Genomic DNA, 9,958 nt, shown 5'->3' on the forward strand with positions numbered 1-9,958 from the left:
TGCCAAGTGCCACTTCCTGTTTTTTCTGTGTTTTTGACTCTTTTCAGATCTGATTTTGGTACGGAGTCCAAACGGAATAAAAACCCCGAAATGATTTTTTTCCGAATGGAAGAAGATCAGGGGGCCTCTGGGCCAAGCCAGGTGGGCTCGAGGGAGCCCACAAGCTCCCACTTCGCCACCAGGGGGGAGGCGGCGGTGTCAGGGCTTGTGGCCTCCCTGGCCGCCCCCTCACCTAGATCCTTGGCCTATATATTCCCAAATATTCAGCAAAAAAATCAAGGGAGCCTCGAAAATACTTTTCCGCCGCCGCAAGCTTACGTTTCCGCAAGATCTCATCTGGAGACCCTTCCCGGCGCCCTGCCGGGGGGGGGGGGGGGACTTTGGAGTTGGAGGGCTTCTTCATCATCATCATCGCCCCTCCAATGACTCGTGAGTAGTTCACTTCAGACCTACGGGTCCGTAGTTAGTAGCTAGATGGCTTCCACTCTCTCTTGGATCTTCAATACAAAGTTGTCCATGATCTTCATGGAGATCTATCCGATGTAATCTTCTTTGGCAGTGTGTTTGTCGAGATCCGATGAATTGTGGATTTGTGATCAGATTATCTATGATATATGTTTTAGTCTTTGCTGATTTCTTATATGCATGATTTGATATCCTTGTAAGTCTCTCCGAGTCTTGGGTTTTGTTTGGCCAACTAGATCTATGATTCTTGCAATGGGAGAAGTGCTTGGTTTTGGGTTCTACCATGTGGTGACCTTTCCCAATGACAGTAGGGGCAGCAAGGCACACATCAAGTAGTTGCCATCAAGGAAAAAAATGGGGTTTTTATCATTGGTTTGCGATTATCCCTCTACATCATGTCATCTTGCTTAAGGGGTTACTCTGTTCTTATGGACTTAATACACTAGATGCATGCTGGATAGCGCTCGATGTGTGGAGTAATAGTAGTAGATGTAGAAAGTATCGGTCTACTTGTTTTGGACGTGATGCCTATAGATATAATCATTGCATAGATATCGTCACGACTTTGCGCGGTTCTATCAATTGCTCGACAGTAATTTGTTCACCCTCCGTCTACTTGCTTTCATGAGAGAAGCCACTAGTAAACACTACGGCCCCCGGGTCTATTCACATCCATCGTTTACACCTCCGCTTTTACTTTGGTTTGTTACTTTGTTGCTTTCAGTTCTCACTTGACAAACAATCTATAAGGGATTGACAACCCCTTCATAGCGTTGGGAGCAAGCTCTTTGTGTTTGTGCAGGCTCTTGTGATACTCCTCCACTGGTTCAATACCTTGGTTCTCAAACTGAGGGAAATACTTACCACCGCTATGCTACATCACCCTTTCCGCTTCGAGGGAACACCAACGCAAGGCTCCAAGGCCACGGGGGAAATCCTTTGCATATTTGCCTAGGAAGTCCCTTAAGGCGTAGCGCAGCAGAAGTATTTCTGAGGAGGATCAAGTTAAGTATTCTCCCGTAAACGTGCCTATTTCTGGCGCTATTGGAAGGTGTTTTGTTGCAGTAGCAGAAGTATTTCTGGCGCCGTTGCCGGGGAGGAGAAATCAAGATCTATCCAAGTAGGTGTCACAAACTCATCTCTTGCATTTACTTTTGTTGCCAGTTGCCTCTCGTTTTCCTCTCCCCACTTCACATTTGCCGTTTTCATTTGCCTTTCTCCTTTGCCATTTTCTTTTGCCTTTTGCCTTTTTTGTTCGCCCTTTTTCTCTCGCTTGCTTTCTGTTCGCTTGTGTGCCATGTGCCTTCAATATGCTTGCATCTTCGTTTGTTAATCTCTTTAAGAGACCCACTTATGTGGAACGAATTGCTAGTGAGTTGAGGGCACTTGACTATCTTTATGGAGTTTTGCGTGAGATGCGTGAATCTGAAATTGTGAGGAAGAAATTTATGAAGTGATTCACGAGGTCTCCTTGGATGAAAAGCATGATTGCAATGGTTTCACTCTAAAATCTATTAGTGATAATCATGCTAAAATTATGCAAAGCCCTAAGCTTGGGGATGCTAGTCTTGCTTTGACCAGTACTTATTACAATAATCATGATTGGGGTGATGATCTTTCTTATGATCTTGAAAATTTGTTTAGACCTCATGATGAATATGATATTTGCAATAATATTGAAAGTGGGTTTGGAGAAGTCATGACTTTAGTTGATGACAATCCCACTATTTTTGAAGAGCGTCAACTTTGCATGCATGTGGATCATGAAAAGAATATCCTATGGGATAGCTATATTGTTGAATTTGAATATGATCCCACATGTAATTGCTATGATAGAGGAAAATATTTTGGTAGAAACTTTCATGTTACCAAATCACCTCTCGTGATGTTGAGATTGCTCTTGTCTCTTTCTTCTTCCTTGCATTTGGTAACTATTGGTTGTCTTGCCAATTTGTTTCCCTATAAAATGCCTATGCATAGGAAGTATGTTAGACTTAGATGTGATTTTCACATGCTTTAGGATGCTCTCGTTATGCTTCAATTCTTGTCTTTTGTGAGAGCACCATTGAATGCCTAGCTAAGGGCGTTAAACAATAGCGCTTGTTGGGAGGCAACCCAACGAATCTATCATTTTTCTTTCTTTTTGTGTTTTCCACACTTTCATAATTCTGTTATGATTATGTTTTTTGTGTTTCTTTTTTGCGTTTGTGCCAAGAAAAACCGTTATGATTAGTCTTGGGGATGATCGTTTGGTCATGCTAGAAAAGACAGAAACTTTCTGCTCACGAAAAGAATTTTCATTTTTTTTTCTGTTAGAGCTTTTGAGTTGATTCTTTTCGCTGCTGATTTCTACGCAAATTCTTCAGACTGTCGTAATTGTTCAGAATTTTTGAAGTACCAGAGGTATACGAAACATACAGATTTCTACAGACTAGTCTGCTGTTAACAGATTCTGTTTTTGTTGTGTTGGTTGCTTATTTTGATGAAACTATGGATAGTATTGCGGGTATTAGCCATGGAAGATTGAAAGTACGGTAACCCAACATCAGCACAAGTAGAATTTAAGTTTGCTACAGTACCTAAGGAAGTGGTGGTTTGCTTTCTTGTACTAATGTTATCACGAGTTTCTGTTTAAGTTTCGTGTTGTGAAGTTTTCAAGTTTTGGGTGAAGTTCTTATGGACAAAGAGATAAAGAGTGGCAAGAGCTCAATCTTGGGGATGCCCAAGGCACCCCAAGAGATTCAAGGATGCCGTAAAATCCTAAGCTTGGGGATGCCTCGGGAAGGCATCCCCTCTCTCGTCTTCAATCCATAGGTAACGTTACTTGGGGCTATATTTTTATTCACCACATGTTATGTGTTTTTGCTTGGAGCGTCTTGTATCGTAGGAGTCTTTTATTTTTGTTGTGTCACAATCATCCTTGTTGCACACCTAGAGAGAGAGACATGCACTCACCGTGATTTTGTCGAGCTTCACTTATATCTTTTGGTAGACAATTCAACTCACATGTGCTTCACTTATATCTTTTGAGCTAGATACTTTTGCTTTATGTGCTTCACTTATATCTTTTAGAGCACAACGGTGCCTGGCTTGGTAGTTGATCTATGCTTTGAAAGTAGTCTCAAAAGGGGTAGTTATCCAAAGGGATACGAAAACTTCCACCTTCATGTGCATTGAATAGTTAGAGAAGTTTGATTCATCTCAATTAGTTTTAAGTTGTGGTTATGGTAATTTTGAAGTCATGCCAGTAAGGTGTTGTGGATCTAGAAATACTTGTGTTGAAGTTAGTGAGTCCCGTAGCATGCACGTATGGTGAACCGCTATGTGATGAAGTCTGAACATGATTAGTATATTGATTGTCATCCTTTGCGTGGCGGTCGGGATCGCGCGATGGTTTATACCTACCAACCCTTCCCCTAGGAGTATGCGTTGAATGCTTTGTTTCGATTACTAATATAACTTTTGCAACAAGTATATGAGTTTTCATGACTAATGTTGAGTCCATGGTTTAGATGCACTTTCACCTTCCACCATCACTATCTTCTTAGTGCCGTGCAACTTTTGCCGGTGCACAAAACACACACTAGCCTCCCTCAAAACAGCCACCATACCTACCTACTATGGCTTTTGCAAAGTCATTCCGAGATATATTGCCATGCAACTACCACCATATGCGCTACCACGTCTACATTGCCTTTGCACGATCGTAAGATAGCTAACATGATGTTCCCATTGATGTCTATGCCATGCTAGATCATTGCCACGGTACACTACCGAAGGCATTCCATATAGAGTCATAGTTGCTCTAAGTTTTGAGTTGAAAGTGTGATGATCATCATTATTGGAGCATTGTCCTATGTGAGGAAATAAAAGAGGCCAAAGAAGCCCATAAAAAAAGAGGCCAAAGAGCCCACCAAAATAAAAAATAAAAAAATGAGAGAAAAAGAGAGAAGGGACAATGCTACCAATTTTTTCACACTTGTGCATTTTGAGCACCATGATCTTCATGATTGAGAGTCTCTCGTTTTGTCACCACCATATAGCTAGTGGGAAATTCTCATTATATAACTTGTCTTGTATATTCCATTGATAGGCTTCCTCAAAATTGCCTTAGGTCTTCGTGAGCAAGCAAGTTGGATGCACACCCACTAGTTTTATTTAAGAGCTTTCACATACTTGTAGCTCTAGTGCATCATTTGTATGGCAATCCCTACTCATTCACATTGATATCTATTGATGAGCATCTCCACAGCTCATTGATATGCCTAGTTAATGTGACTGTCTTCTCCTTTTTGTCTTGCAACCTCCACCACATTCCACACCATCTATAGTGCTATAACCATGGCTCACGCTCATGTATTGCGTGAGAGTTGAAAATGTTTGAGAAAGTAAAGGTGTGAAACAATTACTTGGCCAATACCGGGGTTGTGCATGATTTAAACTCGTTGTGAAATGATGATAGAGCATAGCCAGACTATATGCTTTTGTAGGGATAACTTTCTTTTGGCCTTGTTATTTTGAAAGTTCATGATTTAAACTCGTTGTGAAATGATGCTATGCTTGATACTGCTTTGCCTGATGATGCTATTTTGCCTGATGATGCTATGCTTGATACTGCTAGAGATAGTACTTTGCCTGATGTTCCACTAGGAGTGTTCCTTGATGCTCACATTTCTAGAGTTACTGCCAATGCTCGTGATGCTTCTGAAACTACCGATACTATTGAGATAGAACCTGCTTTTGCTCCTGCTAGATCTAGCTCTCCTAGATATGAATTGCCTGATATACCTGAGGGTTACGTTATGGAGGGAGAGATAGCTGAGGATTTTCTTGCGTGTAAGGATGCCTATGATGCTGAGAAATTACTTCTCAAGTGGAAGGAAAAATCTCGGGAAGCTAGGATGAAATATGACCCGAAGTTTGCCACTTCACATATCTTTATCACCGATAAGGATTATGAATTCTCTGTCGATCCTAAGATAATCTCTCTAGTCGAATCTGATCCTTTTCACGTATATGAGTCTGAGACGGTCATGGCCCATCTTGCCAAACTACATGATATAGCCAACCTTTTCACTAATGAGGAGAAGATCTGCCACTACTATATCCTTAAGCTGTTTCCTTTCTCTCTAAAGGATGACGCTAAAGCCTGGTTCACCTCTCTTGCTCCTGGATGTGTGCGTAGTCCCCAGGAGATGGTCTATTACTTCTGTGAGAAATATTTCCCTGCCCATAAGAAGCAAGCTGCCTTGCAGGAAATATACAACTTTGCTCAACTCCAAGAAGAGAGTCTCCCACAAGCTTGGGGGAGACTCGTCGAGCTACAAAATGCTTTGCCTGATCACCCTCTTAAGAAGAACGAGATACTTGATATCTTCTATAACGGACTTACCGATGCCTCTAAAGACCACCTAGATAGTTGTGTCGGTTGTGTTTTTAGGGAACAAACTATAGAACAAGCTGAGACTCTACTGAATAACATCTTGATCAACGATAATGCTTGGACTATTCCCGAACCACCTCCTAAGCCAACTCCGAAGAAAAGAGGTATTCTGTTCCTCAGTCCCGAAGATATGCAAGAAGCCAAGAAATCCATGCAAGAGAAAGGCATTAGATCTGAAGATGTCAAAAATCTACCACCCATCGAAGAGATCCATGGTCTCGATAACCCGATACAGGTAGTAGAAGTGAATTCTCTGCGTAGGTTTGATGAGAGTGATATTCCTTTTGATAAACCTGCTAGCCTATGCGTTGATGAATTTGACAACTTTGTTGCCAAACAACAGAGTTTCAATGATTATGTTAGCAGACATTTGGAACAAAGTACTCGTATGCATAGCCATTGAAGTGCTTGTGTAGACAGAAATGTCAACGATCTGAAGCTTCTGAGTAAACATGCCTCTATGATTACTACTCAGGTAGAACAAGTACTTAAAGCTCAGAATGACCTGCTCAATGAATTAAATGAAAACTCTGTCAGAGTCATTACTAGAGGAGGCAAAATGACTCAGGAACCTTTGTATCCTGAAGGTCATCCTAAGAGAATTGACCAAGATTATCAAGGAATCAATGCTGATACGCCTAGTCATCCTAAGGAGAAGAAGAAGGATGATAGAAACCTGCACGCCAGTTCATCAAATACTGTCATTCCTGAAGAACCTAATGACATTTCTGCGTCTGATGCAGAAACACAATCTGGTGATGAACATGAACCTGGTGACAATATGGACAGTGATGTTTATAATAATGATCAACCTAGCAATGATGAGGATGTGGAGATTGAACCTACGGTTAATCCTGATAACCCACAACCTAAGAAATATGATCAGAATGACTTCACTGCTAGGAAGCATGGTAAAGAAAGGGAGCCATGGGTTCAGAGACCTATGCCTTTCCTCCTAAGCCATCCAAGAAAAAGGATGATGAGGATTTTGCGTGCTTCGTTGAGATGATAAGACCCGTCTTTCTGCAGATGCGGTTAACTGATATGCTCAAGACGTCTCCGTATGCCAAGTACATGAAAGATATCGTGACTAATAAACGGAAGATACCAGATCTTGAGATCTCCACCATGCTTGCCAATTATACTTTCAAAGGTGGAACTCCTAAGAAACTTGGTGATCCCGAAGTGCCCACTATACCTTGCTCCATGAAAGGAAACTACGTAAGAACTGCCTTATGTGACCTTGGAGCCGGTGTTAGTGTTATGTCGCTTTCTCTTTATCGTAGATTTGAATTGGATAAGTTGACACCCACTGAAATTTCTCTGCAAATGGCCGACAAATCAACTGCTTTCCCTATCGGCATTTGCGAGGATGTGCCTGTTGTGGTTTCTAACACCACTATCTTAACAGACTTTGTTATCTTGGATATTCCCGAGGACGATGCCATGGCTGTCATCCTCGGAAGACCCTTTTTAAACACTGCAGGGGCTCTTATAGATTGCAACAAAGGCAATGTCACTTTCCATGTCAACGGTAATGAGCACACAGTGCACTTTCCTAAGAAACGATATCAAGTACATTGCATCAATGCAATCGAAAAGACTTCATCGATTTTCATTGGGAGCTTTGAATGCCCTATTCCTCGTGTCAAGATGAAGTATGATTTGCTTGTTGGGGAGATACATATCCCCATTGAGGTGATTTAGTAGTTATTCAAAAATTATCCGTTCTCTCTTGCGATTCAAGAAGGTTTTGTCATAAGGACTTGATCAATCCCATTGACGGATTTCTTTCGACGACCATGAAACAGATGAATCAAAGAGTCACATACCTCTGTTTTGAGTTTTCATTTTCTTTTGCTTAGAAGAAAAATGATAGAATTAGTTTAGTTTTCCTTGTTTTCTGTTTTAGCGTCTCGGAGAAAAATACCTCGAAAATAAAAGTTCTCCGATGGTCCTGAAAATTTAGTATGACTTTTTCTCGAATTTTTGAAAATTTCTGGGCCTGAGAACTGGCCTGGGGGCCAGACCAGTGGGCCACAAGCCCTGCCACCGCCACCTACCCCCCTGGTGGCGGGGTGCAAGCTTGTGGGGCCCACAGGCACCCCTCCACTCATTCCAGCTCCCAGCCTCTTCTTCCACCTCCAGAAAAAAATGTTTCGCAGCTCAAACCCGTGTTCTTGCTCATTCGGCTGTGATTCTCGATCTCCTTGCTCAAAGAACCATTCTCCGAACCGTTTTGAGGAAATTACTCCTTGGTAAGTGACTCCTCCATTGGTCCAATTAGTTTTTGCTCTAGTGCTTTATCCTTCGCAAATTCTTGCTACCTTGGTGGCCCTGTTCTTGAGCTTGAAAAGTTGATTTTAGCTAGTCCCAAGTAGTTTTAGCGCGTGATACGGTCTCTAGGCACTAGTAGGAGTAGTTGCTACAAGTTGGGTTAATATTTATTCGCTTTTCTTTCGTAGTCTCTAAAAATTTCAGAATTTTTCAGAGCTAGAAAGAGGAAAAGATGAAGAGGTTCTTGAGAGGCTCTTCAAGCCGTAACCAGAAGGAGGATGAGAAGAACCACCCCAAGTACGTAGTCCCTCGAGTCAAGGAAGTTCGAGCGTGTGAGTGGCCAAGTGATGATTTTTTGCGCGCCGCCGGACTTTATGAAGACTTTTATTACTTGGTGGAGAACGCAGGTCTTACTGCGTTCGTTGCAGATAAGTGCTCACAATACCTCCTCCTCACCAACATTTTCGTTCAAAGCTTCAACTTTTATCCGAGGAAGAATCCTCCCATGGTTGAGTTCATGATATACGATGTCCCCCAGTGCATGACGCTGCAGGATTTTTTCAATGTATGCAAATTATCTTATGTTGGGGATATCCGTGATCCTCATCCACGGGACTTGGAGGATTTCATTGGTTCTATTGTTGTTGGAGAGGAGAGAGGAGTGTCTCGCGCTAGAATCGCTAGCATACATTTTCTTGTGCTTTGGTACTTCTCATTATTTGTGGGAAAATGTTTGATTGGCCGTGGGGAGGCTGGATCACTTAGTTCTCCAGACCTTGCGGTTTTGCGCGAAGGCCTTTGTAACGATAAGACTTATAGCTTGGGCGCTATATTGGCCCAACGGTTGAACATCAACCGTTCCAAGGGTTTCGTCTATGGAGGTATCTACGCTACCCGTCTTGCCACACACTTTGAGATACCCATTAGACTGGGAGAGGAAGGAGAGATGCTTCTCCCTGAGAAATATCTGGATTATGACAGCATGGTTCGCCATGATTTTCTGGATAGAGATGCTAGTAGACGGATGATTTATAACTTGGTATTTATTCAGGGTACTCGAGAGACTATTACGTTGCCTACTCCTTCTTTGTTCGATCTTCATGCAGGTAGGTACACTATTATGCCCTCGGACATCTATGCATATTGGGGCTTGGCCCAACCACCAGCGCCCGTGCCCGAGCCGCCAGTCGAGTACCAGACGCTAGTTTATCAGTGGGAGCCAGAGGAGCTCACACAGCAGTGGCATCCACAGTCTGCTCCGGAGTATCCCGGAGCTGGTTATTTCCCACCATGGGAGTAGACCAAGCTAGGACAAAAGCTTAATCTTGGGGGAGTACGTGTTGTCACCGACTTTACATTCATGCTTATGATTTCACCTTGTTAGCCGGTGTTTACACTTTGCCACTGTATTATCCATGCTAGTTTTATTTTCGTTTCTTGTTTTGTGTCCTTTTGAGAAAACCCAAAAAGATTTTTATTTCTTCTTTTGTTTGTTGGGAGCTTTCCCGTGTAAATAGTTTTCTTTTTCTTTGGGTCAAGGTAGAATATATTGGTTACAATGTTTAGTGGTTCTTACATGCTTACCTGTTTAGCTTTCAAAGAGCCATATTACTTTGTCTTATCCTTTGTGTTTGCCTGCAGATTCAACTTAGTCCAATGCGCTTATTATCGTTTTCATCGTTCGATCGTGCAAATGAAAGGCAACAATGATGATATATGATGAAGTGACTGAGACTGAAAAGCTGGTATGAACTCTATCTATTTTGTTTTTGT

Source organism: Hordeum vulgare, chromosome 6H, assembly GCF_904849725.1.
Source record: "Hordeum vulgare subsp. vulgare chromosome 6H, MorexV3_pseudomolecules_assembly, whole genome shotgun sequence".
In the NCBI taxonomy this organism is placed as follows: Eukaryota; Viridiplantae; Streptophyta; class Magnoliopsida; order Poales; family Poaceae; genus Hordeum; species Hordeum vulgare.